Source organism: Ailuropoda melanoleuca, chromosome 4, assembly GCF_002007445.2.
Source record: "Ailuropoda melanoleuca isolate Jingjing chromosome 4, ASM200744v2, whole genome shotgun sequence".
NCBI lineage: Eukaryota > Metazoa > Chordata > Mammalia > Carnivora > Ursidae > Ailuropoda > Ailuropoda melanoleuca.
This window is the reverse complement of record NC_048221.1, coordinates 139,964,129-139,987,374: the sequence shown is the minus strand read 5'-3', so window position 1 is coordinate 139,987,374 and position 23,246 is coordinate 139,964,129. Positions and strand designations below refer to the sequence as shown.

The 23,246-nt window shown below is 46.6% G+C and overlaps 1 protein-coding gene across 1 annotated transcript in view; it reads left to right on the top strand.

Moving 5' to 3' along the window:
• Positions 1–6,018: 6,018 nt before the first annotated feature.
• The window catches only part of RNF144A (ring finger protein 144A), a 93,143-nt gene continuing 75,915 nt past the window's right edge, over positions 6,019–23,246 (top strand). The window contains exon 1 of the mRNA XM_034657306.1: positions 6,019–6,216. The gene's annotated coding sequence lies outside the window, so the exon portion shown is untranslated. The remainder of the gene's footprint in view (positions 6,217–23,246) is intronic.

Below are 23,246 nucleotides of genomic sequence, written 5' to 3'. Positions count from 1 at the left end.
ATTTTTAGTCATTGCTGGTCTGATGGTATCTTTTTTTTCTTCTTTAGTTTTGAGGTTTGCTTTAAAAGGCCTCCCCCCCCCAAATAATTTAGTCTTTTTTTTTTTTTTTTGTAAAGTTGTAGTTTTACCTTTAGGCATTGTTAGGAAACAAGCCTGATTTTTTGTTTTTCCCACTTGTAGCCTTTGTCCCAACACTGGTTAATGAAGAACTGGTCTTTTTCCAATTATTTGGAGACACTACAAAGAAGTATTTAAAGTATCTGCCTAGCAGAAGCCGAATGGTAGAGGGTAGAGGCAGGAGCTCTGCTCTGGACCGACTCGGGCTGCCCTGACCGGCTGTCTGGCCGCAGACCAGGGCTTTGCGTGTCTTCTCTGGCGTGATTCCAGCTCTTGTGCAGCGACTGTGTTCTTGCCAATGCTACACCTGCCACCGGGTCTGCGAACGTATTTATCAGGGTGGGGTTGGCACCTTTTCTCCTCTTCGCTGCTTCTAGCCCGTTGCTCCTCTTCCTCCCCAAACATCCCCTAGTTCCTGGAGACATGAGCGTCAGGCTTTCCCATCCCCGTTCCCTCTTGTTTGAGTCCTCTGCTGACCCCCGCCCCCCGGCTCTCCTCCTTGCCCACGGAGGATTTACCAACAAATCCACTGTCTGCCTTCCTGTTACTGCTTTTGCCATTTGTCCATCTGCACGGAAGATCATTCTGAAACTAGGATCCTGTTTCTCCCTAGATCTCCTTTCCATCACCTTGCCTTCCGTCGTATGTCAGCTGCCGATTCCCGGAGGGGTGCCTGGTGCCTCTGACATCTGCATGTCCACCTCCTACTCTGTCACCGTCCTCCCCGAGTGCAGCTTGTCCTTTTGCACCTGGTCATCAGAAATAGTTGTCCCCACTGGGACCATCAGCCCTCTTTCCTTCTCAGTGTTCACTGCCCCCTTACGTTCTCACTCCCTTTCTTTCTGGAAAGTGGTCCTTTCTCCTCCTCCTGTGGTTACCTGGCAAAACCCAGCTTTGGCTAAAGCACAGTGTTCTGCTGCTGTGTCCTTGCACTTGAGCTGCTGCATGGGGCTGGGGGGGCACTCATCCTGGTCCCCTGCCGCCCTCTTCTGACCACAGTGGTCCCTCAGCAGGGTCCAGCAGGGTCCAGCGGTCCTGATGCTTATCTGAGGGTATATATGTATGTATATATAATACCTGAGTGTATATATGTGACATCTGAGTGTATGTATGTATATATATGTAACACTGAGTGTGTGTACATATATGTGTATATATATATATAATATCTGGGTGTATAGGCATATATAACACATTTCTAAAGTTTTTTTTTTAAGATTTTATTTATTTGAGAGAGAGTGACAGAGAGAGCACAATCTAGGGGAGAGGTGAGGGAGAAGGAGAAGCAGACTCCCTGCTGAACAGGGAGCCCGATGTGGGGCCCTATCCTAGGACCCTGAGATCATGACCTGAGCCGAAGGCAGCCACTTAACTGACTGAGCCACTCAGGTGCCCCAAATTTCTGAAGGTTTTGAATGCTTATCCCTAACCATGTTTTTTTTTTTTAGTGATTCCAGTTGTTCTTTGGTGAATTAATTTAACGGGGAATAATCCTATATATAACTCACTAACAGGACCCATTTATGTATTGACAGACACACAGTTGGTGAAAGAAATAAATGAGTAGAATAACTTCTTTAATTCATACTCTCGCACCAGATTGGCTTTCTCAGGTTACCCAGACAACTGATTCCTTTGTTCAAAATTCGATGCACTGGTTGTGTTCATATAAAGGAGTGAATTAATGAAATTATATTGAAATGAAATTGAAATTACCATACGGGCATCCTCTCATGAAACGAGAAGACTCATCCCATGCTTTAATGTGTCGTATTTGCTTCAAGGGGCAAAAACTACTAAAAGTAGTTTCTTCTTTAAACTCTTAAAGGGTAATGTGTGGATATGAAGATTCCTACAGGGTTTGAACTCCCTGAGAGCAAGGCCACATTCCATCCATTTTTTTTAAAGATTTTATTTATTAATTTTAGATGGTGGGGGAAGGGGGAGAGAGAGAATCTGAAGCCGATTCGCTGCTGAGCGTGGAGCCTGATGCATGAGCGTGGAGCTGAGCGCATGACCTGAGCCAGAATCAAGCTCGGATGCTTAACCGACAGTGCCACCCAGGCGTCCTACATCCCATCCATTTTTAAGTCTTTTTTTTTTTTTAGTCATCTCTACCCCCAACATGGGGCTTGAACTCAGGACCCTGAGATCAAGGAGGAGCCTATGGAGAGTCACAGGCTTCTCCGACTGAGCCAGCCAGGCGCCCCACATTCCATCCATTTTTGTATCACTCCTACCCAGTATCTCAGCAGATGCGGGAGTGCAGAAAAGGTTGATAGCTGAGGACTTACCATTGGTGTTTCGGCTCCACCACCAGTATGTGCATTCCTGGTGCTCCGCAGGGCTGTGCACTAACAATAGCAGGGCTTGTGGGGAAATGTCAGGACAGGGACTGACCGCTCACACTCCCTGCAGCTTCGTAGGCAGGCCAGTGCTAAGAGCAGTGAACCGTGGCTGGAAGCTGCCACAGCTCCCACTCCACATGGACAGAGTAGGCACCACGGGAAACGCTGTGGCACTTTAACTCCAGCCTGGTTGTTGGGCTGGGGTAGCGCACGCGCAGGCAGCTCCCTGGTGGTGGGGCTCCGGTGGGGCTCCGGGAAGGTGGGGTCAGGGGCTTTGCAACCTGCCCACAGCCTGAAAGCCGGAGGGGCTCACGGCACGCCCCTCTGGGTCGAGAGCTCTGCAGGCAGCCTCCCTTCATACATCTTTTTAAAAGGCAGCTAGAAAAATCTCCTGGTGCACCAGCAGAGCAGAGAGCTCTCCTTTCCGGCTGAAGATTATAATTCTATCTTCTGGCTCTTCTTGCCTGGGAAAAGTGGCAGCAGCAGGTAGTAAAAGAGACTGTATTGTATTGTGTTTTGTTGGAAGCGTCTGGATTTATTGCCAAGTACAGGCAGAGAATAGATTTGCAAAAAACGGGATCAGGTGTTCTGGAGTCAGTATCTCGATGTGTCACCACCAACGAGGTGCAGCTTTCCACAGTGGAGAGGCTGGCTCTGTGCCAGAGCCAGGCGACGCGGGGGGCAGGTCCGACTCTCAGCCTTCACATGAGGGCTTTGGACCCAGGAGCCTGGTCTTGAGCAAAGCAGGAGTTGTTTGGCTCAGGCCGCGTGTGCGAGTGCTTGTCAGCTTAGTCAAAGAGCAGCAAGGAAGGAGTAGCTGTGGGTTTATCCGCTGGGATGTGTCTCATGTCCACTCAGATTTAAAGATTTGCTGCTCTCTGATGCCCCTCTTTGAAGTGACTAGAAGAACTGAATTGTGTTCTTTGCTCCCTGACCAGAGACGCCTTAAAAATAAGGCAAGTTCATATTTGGTGTTAGGTTCCTGAGCAGACCCTGTACTTGAGAAAAGAGTTTGGGGAATTCAGGGATTATCTTGCATCACCCTTTTTAAGCTTTTTCCAGTTGATGTTTCTTTCTTTTCTTTTCTTTTCTTTTTTAAGTTTATTTATTTAAGCAATCTTTACACCTAATGTGGGGCTTGAACTGAAAACCCTGAGATCCAGAGACAAACGTTCCACCAGCTGAGCCACCCAGGCGCCCCTGATGTTTCTTTTTTAATAATAGTTTCATTGAGGTACAATTCACCATTTAAAAGTACAGTGAACCCTCGGACAACACGGGTTTGACCTGCATGGTCCGCTTATACACAGATTTCTTTCAATAAATACAATAAATACGGTACCGTTCTGTCAATGTGTTTTATCTTCCTCGTGAAGGGAAAATCATTTTTTCTACGTTATTTTATTATAAGAATACAGTATATAATACATCTAACATACAAAATATGTGTTAATCAAATGCTGAACGTTTTTATGTGCTTATTGGCCATTGGGATATCTTTTTTAGAGAAATGTCTATTCACACTTTTTGCCCACTTTTGGTTTGGGTTGTTTGTCTTTTTGCTATTGAGTTTGTATGGGTTCTCTATATAATCTAGGTAGATACTAGGTCCCTGTCAGACGTAGGTTTTGTATGTATTTTCTTCCCTTCTGTGGGTTGTTTTTTACTTTATCGGTGGTGTTTTTTGACACCGAAATTTTAAAATTTATTTTTTTATTGTGTGTGCTTTTAGAGAAATGTCTATTCACACTTTTTGCCCACTTTTGGTTTGGGTTGTTTGTCTTTTTGCTATTGAGTTTGTATGGGTTCTCTATATAATCTAGGTAGATACTAGGTCCCTGTCAGACGTAGGTTTTGTATGTATTTTCTTCCCTTCTGTGGGTTGTTTTTTACTTTATCGGTGGTGTTTTTTGACACCGAAATTTTAAAATTTATTTTTTTATTGTGTGTGCTTTTGGTGACGTATCTTAGAAACTGGTACCTAATCTAAAGTCACAAGGATTTCCTCCTATGTTTTCTTTAAAAAGTTTTGTAATTTTCACTCTTATGTTGATGTTTGACCCATTGTGAGTTTGTTTTTTGTGAAAGGGTTAATAAATTCTGTGTCATGATTCATTCTTGTTGTGTATGTACCATTTGCTGAAAAGACTGNCTGTACCATTTGCTGAAAAGGCTGCTGCTTACCCTTTAAAATGTCATGACATTCTTGTCGTCAACCAGTTACTCGTTAATGTATGGGTTTATTTCTAATCCAGTGATCTGTGTGTCTGTCCCTATGCCAGGGCCACACCTTCTTGATTACTGTAGCTTTTTTTTNATGTACCATTTGCTGAAAAGACTGCTGCTTACCCTTTAAAATGTCATGACATTCTTGTCAACAACCAGTTACTCGTTAATGTATGGGTTTATTTCTGGACTGTCAGTTCTAATCCAGTGATCTGTGTGTCTGTCCCTATGCCAGGGCCACACCTTCTTGATTACTGTAGCTTTTTTTTTTTTTTTTNTTTTTTTTTTTTTTTTTTGACATCAGGAAGTGTGACTCCTCCAACTTGGCTCTTCTTTTTCAAGGTTCATTTGACTATTCAAACTCTTAGATTTCCATATGAATTTTAAGATCAGCTTGTCAATTTCAAAGCAACAAAAAAAAGAGAACCTGGGATTTGAATAGACAGGACTGTTGAATGGGAAGATTGGGTGGGGGGCCTTGCTGTCTTAACAGCGTTGTCGTCCCACGCATGTGCACAGGGTGTCTTTCCATCTATTTAGGTCTTTGGATGCTTATAATGATGTTTGGGTAGTTTTCACTGTATAAGTCTTGCACATCTTTTGTTAAGTTTATTTGTAAATATCATATTCTTTTTGATACTATTCTAAAGTGGGTCTCTTTTAACAGCGTATTGTTTTACTCCATTCTGTCAGTTTCTGCCTTTTGGTTGGAGTGTTTAGACCATTTTATATAATTACCGATAAGGTAGAATGTATGCCTACCATTTTTGTGTTCGTTTCCCTTAGGTCCTTTGTCTTTTCTCTTCCTTTATTCCTCTGTTGTGACTTCTTTTATGCTAAGTAGTTTTTAGTATACTATTTTAATTCTGTTGTTTATTTTTTAAAATATATTTTTGAACTATTTTCTTAGTGGTTACTTTAGGGGTTACAATTAAAATAGTCTTGTCTTATTTTTAAGCTTTTCCGTGGACCTGAATCTGTCCCGATAGGAATCCAGTTGGGAGAACTCTGATGGCTGTGACTGGAAAGGGAGGCGACAGAAGGAGTAACCAGGGACAGTTTGTTATCTGAGAATTATCTGCGTGGGTGGATTTATCTGTTAACTTCTTGGTGGAATTGGGTTGTTTATACCACAGACCTTTCCAGTGAACCGTGATACTTCCCAAATGTTTGCTCTGATACAGTTTTTGGTAACCCGATCAGTAGCCTTCCCTCCTGGCTTGGAGATATGAAAGCCTGGTGCTGGGGTGGTTGGAAGTCAGCATGGTTGGAAGCTTCCTCCTGTCACCTGTTCTCTGAGCTCCTGTGCTCTCCTCATGTTTCCCAGGTGTCGAGCCCCCTGCTGAGTGTGATACACTCCCAGTCCCCAGGACTGGAGGGACCCCAGTGCCCAAGACCTTCTCCCACAGCTCCTCATGGACGGCCTGTCATGAAGGGAGGAGCCAGCTGAAAGCACATAAGCAGGTCAGGACACCAGGATTTGGCCAGAAGACAGTTCCTCTCCTCCCCTCAGGACTTCGTGGAGGTAATTTTGAATTTGGAAAATGAAGGCTTGAAAGCCCTCATTTATGTCTTAGTAGAATCTCAGCCGCTGGGAGGACTATAGCCCCGCCTGGGTGGATTTTTCTGTACCTCCTAAGCTACCCCGTGTAAGCAATTACCTAGTACAAGTCTCCTGAATTAATTTTAAGGATGGTTTTCAACATATTATGTTAAGCTGTTATAGTAATTAATATTTTATGAAGATTTCCACATGGGTCCTCATTTGCTGCTTATAACAAGCTGTGAGGTTGATATTGCTAGTCTCATTTGGTAGATCAGGAAACAGGTCTAGAAAACGTGTGCAGGGTCTCACTGATTCGTTAATTCATCGAGAACCGAAGGGCTGTGCTCTTGGGTCCTGTTCTAACTCAGGACACACAGTGAGCACAACAGGCACAAACCCCTGCTTTCATGGGGATCCTAGTTTAGTGGGGGTGTGAGTGGAGGATGGGGGTGGGGACAGGCATGAAGACAGACCACACAGCTGATGGTATGAAGAAGGAAATTACATGTTTCATTCGTTACAAGGCATGAATGTAGTGGAGTAGAGAAAAAGCAGACTTAGTTTAGGAGGGTGGGGCCCGTTGCAGTCTTAAAGGGAGTGGTTAGGAAGGTGTCTTTGAAAAGTTGACATTTGAACATGGATTTAAGGAGTTATGCTAACTAACCGCTGGGTGTCTGGGATAAGAGCATTGTAGTTAGAAGAAGAGGTGGGTGCAGAGGTTCACTGGCGTGTTGGAGAAACACCAAAGAGGCAGGGTGGCCGGAGGGGAACTAGCAGAGAGAAGTGAGGTGGGGGGGGGTGGTCAGGAGGTAACAGGAGCCTGACCTGGACTCTAGTGTTGCATACTCTTGGGGAGTTCTAGGTTTGATGATGGGAAATCAGTGCAGGGTATTAAGCAGAGGGGAGAAAGGATCTGCATTCCATTTTATTTTTATTTTTTAAAAGCTTTTATTTATTTGACAGCATAAGCAGGGGGAGGGGCAGAGGGAGAAGGGGGAGCAGTCTGCCTACTGAGCAGGGAGCCCAACACAGGGCTTGACCCCTGGGACCCTAGGATCACGACCTGAGCCAAAGGCAAATGCTTAACTGACTGAGCCACCCAGGAGCCCCTGCATTCCATTTTGATAGACTCATTCTGGCCTCCGTATTGATACAAGATGTAGGGGGTGGAGGATGAGGGTAGACGAGGAGACCATTTAGAGGCCAATAGAGAAAGCCATCACAGTAATTCAGACAAGAGGTCATGGTGGCCTGCTCCACTGGTGGCAGTGGAAGTACTGAAAAGTGGTCACATTCTGGGTAGAGTTGGAAGATAGTGTCCTTAAGATGTCCCGGCAGAATGGGTGTGGGGTATGAGAGCAAGGGACACGTCTGTGATATGTCAAGGATTTTAGCTGCTGTGACTAGACAGAGTTGTCACCCAGTGAGACAGGGAAGTCTGCAGGTAACGAAAGTGGGGATACAAAAAGAGATTACAAGTTCGGTTTTGAGCATGTTGAGAGATCCTGAGACAGGTGCTGAGTGCACAGTTCTGTACGGACCCCGCGGTGGAGCACTGTGATCTGAGCTGGGGTATAATGGGGGTCTTGGGCCTGTGGGTGGTATTTAAAGGAATACGATGGGATGAGATCCCAGTGAAAGGAGAGTTTTGAGGACTGGGCCCTGGGACATTTCTAGCTCTCTGAAGAGCAAGAGAAGAGCAAGAGGCAGCAAAGGAAACCAAGCAGGAAGAGCAGAGATGTACAGGAAGACCAGGAGTGTGGCATCTTGGAAGCCACATGAGATCATCTCAGAAGCTGATGGGCCGGGTGACATGAGGACTGAGAGTCCTCTTGGGTCAGTGCCATGCAGGTCATTGGTAGCTTTGATAAGAACAGTAAAATGACAGGTGGGTCTGGTGACCATGACAACAAGAAATGCCATTGGAGTGGGTTCAGAGGGAAGGGCGAGGGGGAGGAGCTGGAGACAGATTGTCTACAACTGTCTTGAGGAGCTTTGCTGCAGAGGGAGCAGAGCACGGGGTGGTGTCTTCTGGGGTAAATAAGGCCCAGAGCGTTAATTGTCAGTTGGAAGCGTTAGCGTTGTACTTAGAGGCTGGTGGCGATGCTTCAGTAGAGAGTGGAAGATTGATCATGGAGGATGGGGGGGGGTGCTGCAATCACTTCTTGAGCAGGTGAGAAGTGCATCTGTGTACAAGTGTACTTGCTTTAGGAAGGTGGGGGGGATAGGCTAGCGACAGATACGTGGGGGCCCAGGTGTGCTGCCCTCTCTGCAGTTTTCTCCTTATTGTGCTTATTTTCTTTGTGAAATAGGAAACAGGTGGCCAGCTGAGAGGGCCATGGTGGAGAAAGGGTTGCAAATTTGGGGAGACAAGGGAAGGAGTGAAAAGTCCTCTGGAAAGAGTGGTCACATGGTAGCATTAGGGTATGCACCTGCAGCAAGACCCCTATCCGTGTGATTGTGTGTTTCCTTAGACAGCTCAGCAGGGGAGGCGAAGGCACCCAGTAGGTCAAGAATTGAATTCTCGTTTGGCCGAGCAGAGGGGCCAGAGTGAGAGGGTGGCCTGAGTTGACAGTGTATGCTGGAGGGAGGTGGGCCCCACGGAGCTTCAGATGCCGATGCAGGGGGGTGGCAAGGAGAGGAGGCGCAGACGAGGGTCGGCGCTGTCGGGTTTGGCAGGAGTGGCTGAGGGACACCGGTTCTGGGCTGCAGTTGTGCAGGGAACCGGGGACCTGGGGCATTGGCGGGTACCTAAACTCCAGCGTTCCGCCCTGGGAGCCTCATTACCCTCCCTGGCTCCCGCTGCCTGACTTCAGAGGGCCTGCCCAAGCCGCCCCACTGAACCCCGAACGGCAAGCCCGTAGCTGATCCGCCCCGGGAGCAGTGCTGGGAGTGTGTGGCTAGCAGCGCGTTGCTTTGTGCAGGCAGAGGGAGGTGTGTGGAGGTGTGCGGCCCTCGGCACGGTGGGAAGGGAAGAAGAAATGTGGACGTTGACATTCACAGCTGCTACTCCCCTTCTTCACGTGCCTTGGAAACTATGTGCCTGCTAACCTTTTGCTTTTTAACCTTAACTTCAACATGTTCGGGCGTTTGCATCTTTCTGGGCATTGCATGTACCGGCCCGGAGATCTGGAGCGGGTCCTCAGGGTGACGGAGACGGAAAGCCCCCTGGAGAACATGCATTGCAAGGCCGGTGGAATGGCCTTTTTTCCTGCCCACAGCCACCTCCCAGGACGCTCTGTTTGGGAGTCTGTCTCCAGCAAATTCCAAGAGCTGTGAAATGGCTTCATAGTCACAAAAGATCCATGTTGAAGAGGCCAAAATACCAGAAAATGACATTCCAGCACCCGCAGAGCTATTTTTAAATGTTTAGGATTTATAAAGAGAAACAGTCTTCATGGAATATAAACCACCCCCAGTTCACACTTCTGTGATTGAAGTAGCTAAATCTGAAAGATAATTCTGGTTTGTTTTTCTCTTCAAGCGGAGAATGTCATTGGTGAAAAAAAGATGTCTTGGGCTGAGCAGCTCCGACCCGACCTTGGCGGTGACCGGCGCCAGGAAGGGCCGGCGCTGAGCTGGCTGCAGCTGCGCCCCTCTGCCCCGCGACCTCTGCCCTGGGCTAGTGAAGCTTTAAGGCAAAGGTCGTTTAAAACACTAACTAGCATCGAAAATATCAATACCCTGCTTGAGTGCTCTTGGCTTCGGAGTGGCTGCGGTGGTTCAACGAGCAATAGTTTTAGAAATGGGAACAGTTGAAGATGCTGTTGTGATTTGCCGTGGCTGAAGGCTCTGTTCAAATAAATCCTAACAACCGCATTTTCCACTTGTAACTCAGTTGCCGTTTCTTTTCATTTATTTTTGTCCCTTTTTTGTTTGCTGGAGAGCTTTGGGCAGCTTTCGTCTCTGCTGCTCTCTGAAGGCTCTGCAGGGTGGCAGGTGTGTGGCCCAGGCCCGGGCTCTGCAAGCACTCTGGGTTTCCACCTGCCGGGTTTGAGGGTTCGAGGGTTCGAAGGCTCGAGCGGCAGACAGAGAGAGAACACATTCCTGGGACTGCAGGCCTCCTGGACAGGTCAGCAGCTGACGTCCGGGGGCCACCGGTTACGTGCAAGGCCATGTGTGGGGCTGGGAGGGGCCGGAGAGGGTAGGCGTTTCTGCTTTATAATGTTTCTCTTTGACTGAAGTTAGCAAGCGGACCACGTGGAACTCTGTTCCCCAAAGGGAGGCAATGAGGAGTGGGTGCTGAGGCTGGGAAGATGCCCTGCCCACTCAGACCTTGTGACCCTCCTGTGGGAAGGGGACGGGGACAGAGAGGACAGAAGTCTCAGGAACCACATGTGCCAGACCCTGAATACTTGGACTTAGAATCTATCCTGTGGCTGGTGGAGAACCATTAAAATTTGTGAAAGGTAGTGATAGGATTTTACCAAAAAAGTGTTGTGGAGAGATTCACTGGGGGCTATTGTGCTTCCAATATGAAGAAAAGTTTGGAAGCAGTGAAAGAGTTAAAAGGGAAAGTTTGATCATGTGACCTAACAAAATTAAGGGACTTCCCCCCACCCCTCACCCCGATTTAAAAATACAGTACTTTTTTTGGTTATTCCTAAAAGCCTACCAACAGAGCCTCATAGACACATGCATACACATTTACCAAAGAAATCTCATGCTTTCTCTTGTACTTAGAGTTGCATAAATAACTTATGATCTTAGCTACATTTAACATTGCTTGATTAAATATCAATGAGGAAACCATTAGCATCAGGTCGTTATAATTTATTATCAAATGGATAACATAATTCAATTACCTCAATCTCATTTTCATTCTGACTTTACTGATTTTAATAATTGATTTTATGAGTGTGTTCCATAATTTATTTCTAGTGTTTTAAAAAGTATCTCTCTATCTATCAACACATTTATTTGAATTTAATACTAAGGTGATAGAAAGGAAGTCTGATTGGCTGATTGGTTTGGCAGTGAAAAGGGCCTTTGTCTCTTAGAACAAACTAAATATGCAAGTAATATGCACAAACATATAACTGAAGCATTGTTATAGTGAAGTCATGCATTGAGATATTTTATATGGAAAGGCACATTAAAATTTATATTTTTTCAAATTCTTTCTGAGTATGTTGGTTTAAACAAGGTGCCTCTGTGAGAAAAAATAATGAGTACAAATAAGCAACGTCTACAGCCTTAGTCCGCTGTACTGACGTATCTCCCAGAAATTGGACCTTGAATGATTGAGGTCTTGATAATTCATTTTCTTACAGATCAGGTGGTTTCCCAAGGTTTTCTTTTGTAGGATGATCCAGTGATTAAATTATTGGCAGATCACTGAAACTAGTTTTAATTTTATTATTATGTGATTTTTGGCATATATATGGAAGAAGTTTCATTTTTACACACATGATCTGTTCTCGTGTATGTACTTACATATAAAACTATCTTGAACTGGTGTTCTATGGGAGTCCCGTTAGTAACCATGCCCAGCTGTGGGAGCAGCCATATGTGTTGCAATCCGATGAATTATTTGCAAAGTTTAGGACTCATGTGAAGACCATGAATGGGCAGGGTTGGTGTGCAGGCGAGGAGGGGTGCCCATGGGCTTTGGGCATCCATCCCTGGAAGTGTAGGCCATGAAAGATGGCCACACTGTACCGCTTAATTTTGTTCTGGGTCCTCTTTGTCCAGTTGAAGTGCAACACTGTGGTGTAAGCTGAAGGGAGTACCATAGAATATAACCTTATCACCCCCCAGCAAGAAAATCAAATGCACTGTGGAGTTTTGAAAAATCGGAATGGAGAGCATTCTGTGATCTCTCCACTGTATAAGTAAGTCAATGTGAGGATTAACAAAAAACAGGATGTTTTGTGTATTAACAGTTTCAAGATGGGGAAAAATTATATTTCCTAATCTTTGAAGAGGGTGCTAGCCTGGAGAAAGCGTTTCACAATAATTTTTTTTCAAAGGAATCAAGAAGTTTTCAGTAGAATAGAGAATAAATCAAAAGTGCATGGTCTGAGGATGGTTCTTGTTCTGTTATAGGACAGGACATGAAGGATGTCCTCTCTACTGAGGATCATTTCAAAGGAATCAAGAAGTTTTCAGTAGAATAGAGAATAAATCAAAAGCGCATGGTCTGAGGATGGTTCTTGTTCTGTTATAGGACAGGACATGAAGGATGTCCTCTCTACTGAGGATCATGAAATCATGGATGTGAAGAGCTGGTGTTGGAGTTAAGTCTGGACCTCTGTAGGCTAGAGCTGCCTCTCCTGGAGCTGGAGCCGTGGGGAGGGCATGGATATCGTCCAAGACTTCTGTTCAGAGATCTGGCCACCAGCCCAGCTAGACCATCCATGTTCTCGTAAATTCATAGATGGTGAATCAACAGCGGGCTTTCTGAATCCATCCAGGGTCTGTCTTTGCTCTTAATCACAGAATTCAAGTTTTTAAAATTTACCAGTTAAGCTGGTTCCTTAATTTTTAAATAAGTACACATACATAATAAAATCATTAAAATAAAACTACAGAAAGGATATTAAATAGCAATTCAAATTGCCTCTTTGTTTTCCCCAGAGAAAACCAGTATGATTTTTTTTTTAGTTTACCCATCTAGAAAAATTCAGTACTCATGAAAAGATACCCTTTTTATCTTTATTTATTTAATTTTTAAAAAAGATTTATTTATTTTAGAGAGAGCGCATGAGCCAGCAAGTGGAGGCTGGGAGGGACAGAGGGAGAGGGAGAATCCTGAAGCAGGCTCCCCGCCGAGCGTGGAGCCCAGTGGCACAGGGCTTGACCCAGGACCCAGAGATTCCTGACCTGAGTCGGCCACTTAACTCACTGAGCCACCCAGGTGCCCCAAAAGATATCCTTTTAAAATCTAAACCAGGTAAGCCGTTGGACCGTTCCAAAGAGGGCTTTTAAAGAAATGTCAGGTAGGACGTGATACATAGAAGTCCTGGTGTCTGTGAGCTACAAAGCACATGTGATGAACGTCCGTGAGCCTGTGTCTTACACAAAGACGTTGTCATACTGTGGCATCCCCGTGAACGTTCCTCCCGCGTCTGACTGCCCTCGTGTCCCCCCTTCCCCCCCGCCCAGCACCTTCGAATCTTCCCTTGCTGGTTTAGGTGGTCCGTGTCTCGCTAAGCTATAGAATTTTACTCTTAGAAATGGGGTCATGCTGTGAGTAGACTTGTTCCCTCAGTGCTGTTTCTGCGACTTAACCACGTCGCTCTGTGTAGCTGTGTGTATTCACCTACCGTTCTCTAATATTAGATCATGTGGACACCGAGCATCCATCTGTCTTCCTGCCGGTGGACGTTGGGTTATTTCAGTGTCTGGCATAACACATTCTGCTTTTGATATCCTGGCACATGTCTCTGCTTCTCACGTGTATCTTTTTCTTGATTATATAGTTAGGAGGAGATCCCGGGCCTGAAGAAAGGCTAATACATGACCAACTTAACGAGAAAATACAATGATTTTGGAAGTGATTATACCAGGTTGCATTATGATCAGCAGTGAAGAGGTTTCTTGTAAGATTCCTGCCTGTCTTTTCCCAACACTTGGTATTAGGCTCCTTAAGTTTTGCCCAGTTAATAGTCAAATGAGTGTAACGTGCCCTGGGCACTGAGCTTTCTGCACTCTTAATCACCACCTGTTTCCTCGTCGTAAAAACACCGTTCTTCTCTTGGTCTCATTTTCTGTTGGATTGGATATGTTCTTCTCATTGATTTGAAAGCATTCTGTATATATTCTGAAGACTAATATAGGTTTCTTGTGTTAAAATATTATTTCCCAGTTTTTGCCATGTATTTTCACAAGATATCTTTTGATGAATGAAAGTTCTGGATTTTAGTGTATTTAATGTGTCAACCTTGCCCATTTAGGGTTACGGCCTTTCATTTAAGATACTCTTCAGTATCTTGAGGTCAGAAGTTACTTTTATATTTTCCTTTACCAGTTTGAACATTATATGGAGTTCTTTTGGCATGTGGTGTAGGAATCCAATATGATTTTTATCCATAGGAAAAATAATTTACCTAGTACCATTTATTGAATGTTTTCTCCTTTGATCTGAAATACACATTCTGTAATGTATTCTGTTTCCATATGAGCTTGGGTTTCTTTCTCATCTTCTGTATTTATGTGTTCATTAATTTGCCCACCTCTGTATCAAAGCAGCATGCTCTTTTTAAAAATTATTTTATTTATTTACTTGAGACAGGGAGAGAAAGAGAGAGAGAGAGAGAGAGAGAGAGAGAACAAGCAGGAGGAGGGGCAGAGGAACAAGCAGACTCCCCATTGAACAGCGAGCCTGGAGGCAGGGCTCCATCCCAGGACCCTGAGATCATGACCTGAGCCAAGGGCAGACGCTTTACTGACTGAGCCCCCCAGGCGCCCCATCATTCTATTAATTATTGTAACTCTCTACTAAGACTTGATATTCAGTCCCCTCACCCTTTTTCCTCTTATTGAGTGATGCTAGGCTGTACTCAGGCTTTTGCCCTTCTGTAGAAATTTTAAACTTAATTTATGAAGCAACATTTCATATTTTTATTTTAAGTTAATGATGACAGTTATAACAGTAAAACCTTTTGGGTGTTTGCTTGAATTGCATTAATTCTGTACCTCCGTTTAGAAAGACTTTACTTTTTTTATATTTTGTCCTATTCATGAACATTGTATCACTATCTTTATATTTGTCTTCACAGATGTTTTTTGGTAGTTCTTACTTTTCTGTAGCTAGGTTCCCATCTTCTGTGTTCTCCTAGGTCATTTGCTCCTAGGTGCCTTGGTTTGGGACGCTTTGGGAGATGGCATCTTTGCTGGAGTATAAAAATGTAACTGGCATTTGTATTTTGATCCTGCATTTAGCAATTTTACTGAGCCTTCAGTATTTCCAGTATTTTGACTGTAGATCTTCATATACAGAAAGTCATGTGTGACTAAATAAAGTATTGTTTGTTCCTTTTCAGTTCTCCTATTCTCTTGTTTTCCTGTGTGAGTTTGGGCCCTTAATACAATGTTGCATTGAAGTAATAGAAGATGTCCTTTCCTTGTTCCTGATTTTTTTAAGGGATGTTCTAATTTAATTAAGAATGATGTTGCTGTTGCTTTTTTTTTTTTTTTAGTGTTCCTTATTAGGTTAAGGAAGTTCCCTTATGTTTCTGTTTTGCAGAGTTGTGTTTTATGTTTGTAATCATAAATGCATATTGAGTTTTATCAAAGGCTGTTTGGCATCCCTTAGGATGACCATGTGGTTTTTTTTTTTTTTTTTAAGATTTTATTTATTCATTTTTGCAAGAAAGAGTCACAGGGAGGGAGAGGGAGGGAGAGAAGGTGGGGGTGGGGGAGGGGCAGAGGGAGAAGTAGGCCTCCTGCTGGCTAGGGAGCTAGATATAGGGACTCTACCCCAGGACCCCGGGGGTCATGACCTGAGCCAAAGGCAGAAAGTTAACTGACTGAGCCACCCAGGCTCCCTGAACTCCTTGCTTTTTGAGCCAGTTTTCTTAAATTATATTTTTCTAGGAATATATTTAATATTCCGTATTTTCAAGTTAAAATCTGTACGAAATTATTCATTTAATTTTAAGTCTCTGCTGTTTGTGTTTCATTACACATATAGTTTATTTGGGCCATATCTTTTTTTCTTGACCAACTTGCCAGAGTGTATGTTTTATTATTATTTTCAAAGAAAAACACTTTTGACTTTGTTGACTCTCTTTATTTGTGTTTAATTTTTATTTTTTTCTGTAATGGGTCTTTCCTCCTGTGTGTTTATTCTGTAGTTGCTTTCCTAACTCCTTAAGCCTCAGACAGCTCAATCATTTTTAGACTTCTCTTTTAATAGAAACATTCAAGATGATGAATTTCCCTCTCAATACTGCTTTAATGGCATCTTAACTTTTGTTAAATAATATTCTCATTATTTTTCTGTTCCTTCTTCTGAACCCAGTGAGTTATTAAGTCTTTTACAGTTCTCACAGTTGGGGACTCTTTTCATCATTGATGTCTGTCTTGACTGCACTGAGTGCAGAATGCCTGGTCCATGCAATACCATGATTTGAGATTTGCCAGGTTATTTTTTTTATGACCCTGTGTGATGTCAGGTTTTGTAAATGTTCTGTGTATCTTGAGAAGTTTGTGAATTCTGTTTGTTGATTAGGAGATTTATGTGTTTATTAAATTTAGATTAATACTACTTTTTATACCTTTCATATTTTTACAAATTTTTTGTTTGTTCTATTAAGTAATGTCTAATCAGTTTCTCCTCTCATTGTGTACTTGCCATATTTTCAGTGACTCTATCAGTTTTGCTTTTTATATTTTGAAAGCTATTCGATATATACAAATTTAGAATTATTATAGTTTCATAATGAAATAGACCTTCTGTTGTGTAGTTGCTTTCTTTTTTCTGGTTATGCTTTTTGGTTTAAATGCTAGTTTTCTTTGGGTTAGCATTTCCCTGGATCACCTTTCTCTGTCCTTTGACCTCCAGTCTTTCCAATTTCTTAAAGTTTTCTGCATCTCCCTCCCTTTCTTTTTTACAATTCAATTTTATTTTTTTTCTTTTGGCTGTCAAGCTTAATCTGTCTCTTTCTTACGATCTTTAATATATTTGGATTTTATCTCCCAAATAACTTTTATACTATTTTCTTTCTTCAAGTGCATGTTCGTTTCTTTGCATTTTTTTCTTTTATAATTTGGCAATTATACATTCTGTTTTTTCTCTCTTAGTGGATACTGCTGAAATTTTACCATGTATTATACATAAAGTCTAAGATAAATCTCGTAATTCCTCGGTTTTTAAAATACCCAAAGCTTTAGAACACTGTGATTGACTTAGGTTTATAAGCTACATGTGCTTTTTTCTTTTTTTTTTTTTTTTGGTTCAATATTTTAACTGGGCTTTAGTTATTTTCCAGTGCGAGGGACCTTTATACAATCTAATTCTTCATACTGAGAGGACTGGCTGTTTCTCATTTTTGTTTTAAAGCAATTACATCTTTGTTGCTACTAAAGGTATAGTCTCTTGAGTCCTAAACCCGTTTCGGTATTGGGAGTATCCCAGCGGGTGCTAACCCCTTCACGGCCTGGAAGGTTTTCATGACTCCCATGTAGACGTCAGTGGAGCGTGTGCAACGAGTATTAGTGTGAAGACGTATTTGTTGGTCAGTTTAGACGAGGTGAATGATCCATATCATCGTGTATGTAAGTAGAGAGGCTCCTCCATCCATTATGCAAACATAAGGAAAGGACAGTATTAACAAGGTATTGTAGATTTTTTTAATTCTGTATTTCCATTTTACTTTTATTTTCTATAGTGTGTCAGCACATATGAGGAGATTCAGACCATTACTGCCCACAAAAGAAAAGGCCCATAGTATATATATATTTTTAAAAGAAACCTCTTTGTCCCATGTTTTTCTCAGGGACTTGGAATTCTGGGCCACATCAGGGTTTCATTATCAAATGTGTTTATGAGGTGTCTGTGGCATGGTGCCAGACCCTGTTAGGGCCAGATCAGATGTGCCTTTTCTCCTGAATGTCTCACTGTGTGGCAACACCCGCGTGTCTGGATACGGCATGGGGAGCCTTCAGCTCAAGGGAAATCGTGGAGCTCTGAGGTATAGCAGTTTCCAGAACTGTTTTGGGGAGGTGGTGGTGCAGTGGCCCTTTCTTCAAATAAGTCTCATGGAAGCCTGATGTCTTAAAAATAAATGAAATAAAAGAGCAGACTCAGATTGGAGCAAGCTTAGGGCACCAGTGGCCCACACTAGGTAAGGCTTCTTCGGCCTGGCCTCCCGGTAGAGCCAGGACCCACTGACTGTCCTCTGCATTCAACCCCTTCATCTCAGCAGGAGAGAAACGGGAAGCTCTAAGGGAGTCACGGGTTGGCTGGTGGCTGGAGCAGAGTTCGCTTCTCCACGGCCCCTTCTGGGCTCTGCAGCCACCAGCTCGTTCCCACAACCAGATAGAGTGGCTACTCCCCGTGGAGCCAACTAGGACATGAATTCCACATTTCTGCTGCAGTGATTTCTTCAACTCCAGATCCTGTCTGTCTGGACCTGTTGCTTGGGTGACCCCAGTTTTCCAACCAGACTTGCCATGTTTCCTTAATCCCAGCCCCGGGTGTGCTGTGGGCTTCCTGGGGAGCCTGCCAGACCGAGGAGAAGCCTGTTGAGTGGCCCGTAACAGGGACAGGGCGACAGAAAGACGCGTCTCTTCTGTCTTGCGTCTGCTTCAGGCTCCTGGTCTTCTCACTTGGTCACAGAGGGATCCGTTCTTTCAAGCAGACAGACCGCGTGCTATTTCTGTGCTGTAAATTTCCAGAGCCTCTTCCCCGTCCTACCTTTCCAACCACAGGCCGAATAAGCAGTGTGTTTGCTGCTATAATCAGCACACTTAAATACTAGTTAAATTCGGAGTGAGTACAAACTCCGTACAGCTCTTGACTTCAAAAGAACCTGTAAAAATATCATGTGGCCGTAGCCTCTGAGACCTTTGACAATGAGGTGATCCCTGCAAACTGTGTTAAGGCTTACGGGGTGTTCCAGAATAGCCCAGATGGCGTGTGAAGAGGCTCTGGTTCAGAGAGAACTGTGTCTGACACCGAGGAGTCTTGGCTGCCGATGGGCGGATTCCGAGTTTCTGTTTTCTTGGGGTAGGACACAGTCCGAGCCGTTTATTTTCCTGTAAAGTCCCTGAGGACGACACCTGCCATAATCGTCCCGCGTCCTCTGTGTGTACCTGGTGTGGCTGTGGGCAGCCGAGCTGCAGTCGGACGTGTTCAGAGCCTCCGGCTTCCCCGCCTTACTGCTCGTTCGAGCGCCTCTGGTGTTTTCCCCGTTCCTGTGCTCACGTTGTCTGACTGTCCCCGTGACCTCCCAGACAAGTGGTGGTGGGAGGCTTGCAAGGTGGGAGGGGACAAAGTGTCCAAGAGCTCCGGAAGCCAGCTTGCCGTTGGGTCTTGAGTCCGGATCTGCTGAGTCTTACCCAGAGATGCTTCCCATTTCACTGCTGCCTCCGGGGAGATCCTCAGAGATGCTCCGTTTGGATCTCCTAGCATCTGGGGACACTGTGCAGCCCCACTCAGCGTGTCACTCCTGGAAGTCTCCATCATGCGTAATCCACTCCCTTGCTTATTATCTGACAGCGTCCACACACTACGGAGAACATGGAGGCCGTTTCCACATTATTGCTGGTTTCTCTGCCCTTAGGCTCTGGAGTAATTGCTCTAAAATGGCGAACATGAAGACACTCTGTTCAGAACTCTATCAGCGGCTCCCAGGGCCTCCGGGGCCAAGTGCAGACTCTGAACGTGGCCTGACTGCCGTCTCATATTCTTGGCCCCCATCGACCACCTGGCTGGAGTCCAGGGGTGGTTTTTCACTAGTTCCTCCCTCCCCTCGGTCAGGGGTCTGCAGGAAGCTTGTGCTGGGGCAAGCCTGGCGCAGAGGCCCCTTCTCTGTCTCCTGCACTTGCTTCTGTCATAGCCCCCGTTCCTGGTCCCTGCCGTCCCAGATTTCCTTAGTGGTGACTGCACTGTGAGCTCAGTGAGGAAAGCCTTGCATCTGCTGGGCTTTGAGAGAGCGCCTGAAGGTCGCTGAGTGAAGGAGTGGCAGCGATACAGGCCCCTTTTGCGTCCCCTTGTAGCCGTGTGCAACGTGTGGCTCTGTGGAAGACTGGTGCGTGGGCGGGAGCAGGGTGCCGTGACTGCTGGGAGGGGGAGTGGCCTGCCCGCTGTCCGCCGTGGCATTGGTGGTCCCGGCTGCACGTGCCTGAGTGCCCCGGGGTCTGCGGGGGGTGGGGGGCTCTGCACTGTTGATCCCTGTGTTCTTCCCAGCAGCTTCCCACACTTGTATTTATGGGATTAAATAACAGTGTCATTTCTCTAGCTACTCAGACTGTCTGGGGGTTCTGGTTCTGGGCATCCTCTGAGACCCTAGAGAACACCTAAGGGCATATTCGGAGCACCAGCTCTGCAAAGGCTTGACATAGAAGACGCGTCCTTTTGTGCTGTTCCCTTTCCCCGGTCTCTGAATGAGACACCACCTTGTGGTGCTGCAGGCATCTCTACCCCCAACACCGCCCCGTCCTGCCCCGTCCCCGTGTGTCTGGTTTTTAGCCACCTGATCCTGGCTGTGCCCCGTGAGGCCATCACAGACTCAGGTGGGCGGTTAGGATGCAGGGAACGTATGGACCGCCGCAGGGCTCCTGTCATGTTGTTCTGGAAGTGACAGATGGAAGCACACAGCCGTGTTGCGGAAGGTGGTCACATGCCCCTCCTGTGGGGTGCTGGAACCCGGTCCCACTGCGCCTTGCCCCGGCCGTCCCTTTGCAGCCTCACTGCTCCGACCTGCCGCTCCCCTCGAAAGGCTGGCCAGAGGTCCAGAGAGTCACAGGGGTGTTTCAAGACAAAACCTGGCTGGCTTGCTAACTGCTGTGGCAGAGACAGACAGACAGAGGAGAGGACAAGCCTTCCTGCTTTTTCCCACCCCCTTAGCTACCCCCCAGTTTGGAAGGAGAGAGAAGTTCTGGTAGAGCAGCCTATAAAAGAGAAAGTTCCAGACCCAGATGGTCTAGTTGTGTGTAGAAAGTGACCCATGTGACCCCTTCTGAAGCCCCTGGCTGGCGGAGCTGCAGGCGCCCTGGGAAGTCGCAGAAGTCAGCCCTGACCCGCGCCTCAGCCGTCGCGCAGCCACCTCTTCCTGAATCGTAGGGGTGCGTTCATGGGTCTTTGATGTGGCTCTTCTGGCCAAGCTGGACCCTCCTTGTCCACTGTTCTGGGAACGTCCCTGTGACCATAATTGACCTCCCAAAGGGTTGTGGGCTGGCCACGCCTTCCCGGTGGGGCAGTTGTTGCTGGGAGTGTGGGCAGGGGGCCGTGCGGGGCTGGGGCTGGCACATGGACACAGACGGCCGCTCTCCCTGCTTCTGCGGCACGTGCCTGCGAGCACCGAAGTCAGAGGAGCCTGTGTGCCATGTCCTCCTCGCCTGCCTCGTTCTGGCTGGCAGGGTAGGTGGCATCACCAGACCGAAAGCCTGTGCATGGCTGTGGGGTGACCGTCCGGGTAATTCAGACCCGTGGGGGCCTGAGCGCTCACACAGGCCACGTGCTTGCAGAATGCTTTTGTTTCGGCAGCAGCTTTTGTTTCGACCACAGCTGGTGCATGTGGTCTGAGCTGGGGTAGAGGACTCGGAACCCTGTTCTCTGCTCCCGTGAGGCTGCGTGGTGCGGCCAGGCCCTTCCCACACGAGGCCGGCTGGCTGCTGGCGTCACGGGGCCCAGGTCTGCGCTCTCCCTGTCCTCCAGCCACACGCCAGTGGTCCTGAGCTCTGCTTAATCTCTGTGGACATTAGCTCACACGTGCCAGGAGCCCCGTGGACTCCAGGCCACGAGGGAGCTGAAGCCCGGCCTGTGTCCCCTCATGGGTCGTGGCCTTTGCCCGTGTGCTCAGAAGGGCGAATTTTGTCTGCACCAGCGCAGCGAGGGACAGACAAACCCGCCCACTGACCGCTTTTCAGAAGCATTTGCACTTCACGTGTGACGTGTTGTATTAAATGTTCGAGAGCGCTGGTGTCTTTACTTTGAGAAGTGTGAAAGCTCTCTCCCCTTCAGCTCTGTAATGAGCTCATGACTGCAACTGCCGTCACTTGTGAGGATTTCCTTTGTCCAGGCCCTGGCATTTTGCACATGTGACCTGCTTTATTCCTCGCAGTGACCTAGGAGGTGGGCCTTTCCAACTTGTTTTGGACAGGAGGAAATGGAGACCCAGAGAGGTCGTGCTCGGTGCCACAGGGTGCTTATGTGGCTGACCCGTACGTAATGTCCGGTTTGCCCGGCTCCAGTTCCTGCCTGCCTTCCTTCGCATCCCCTTTCTCCTCATGGGGCAGCAAGGGCGTGCTGTCTTCTGCTGGGAAGTCTTTGTACATGGGCGCCTGTTCCCCCGTGGCCCATCCTGTCCCCCTGTGGCCCGTGCAGCTCAGCATATGAATCTGAAGCTTCCATGTAGCGAAAGGCCAGCTCCCTCACAAAACCCTATAGGGAGAGGTTGGGGAAGAGGGCCTAGGCCGTGACCAGGGTCGGGTGTCCAGGGTGCTGCTGGGGTGGGTTGTGAAGACCACAGCCGAGAGCCAGGGGCCTTCTGCAAGCCCTTGGATACAAACTGAGAGTTCTCCTTGACTCCGTGGCTAGTCCCCTAAACGATGCTTTCAGGAGCACACGTGTGGCTCACGGTCATTGCCCAGCAGTGCTGGCTGCCGGCCTGACCATTCCCTTAGTCCTCTAGGGCGGACTCACTCAAGTACCCTAGACGTATCGCAAGCACACACCACTCCCTGTGGGAGGCCACGGCCCCTGGATCCTGCAGAAGGCGCTGTTGTGGCCCAGACCCAGCTCCCGGTGAGGCTGGTGATCTCTGTTGGAAGCATCCCAGCCAGCCTGTAGCTCCAGGGAGCTCTCCCACCCATGTGACATCTGGGAACCCTTGCCTCTTTCATGGCCTGCTCTCCAGGAGAGTGCCTGGGGATTGCTGGGGGCGGGAAGGTAGAAAGGAGGCAGAGGGACTGAGAGGTGGGGGCGGGGGGCAGAGAACTTTTGCAAAGTAGTTTGATGGTTGATTAAGAACTTAGAGACCCTGGGGTCCATTTGCTTGCCCACATTCTGGGGAACTATGTGTGGCCAGAGCAGCAAGTGGGGTGCCCGTGGCTTGTCTGGCATGACGTAGGTCTCCGACCTCAGTGCCTGCTCTCACGCGGGGCCCACAGTTAGCTCTGGGTCACTTCCTCGCTGTGACCCTTTGTTTCCCAAGGCCCCCACCCCAGCCCTCCCGTTCTGGGATTCTAAGAATTGGTTGTTCTTTAGAAACACACAGATTGGTTGTAATGTCTGGGAGGATGTTCTGTGACCATGGAGGCTGGTGGAAAACTACATGGAAACACGGGAGGAGAAATGTAAACTGTGTATTGTTTTGGTTTTTTGTTCATTGAAATGC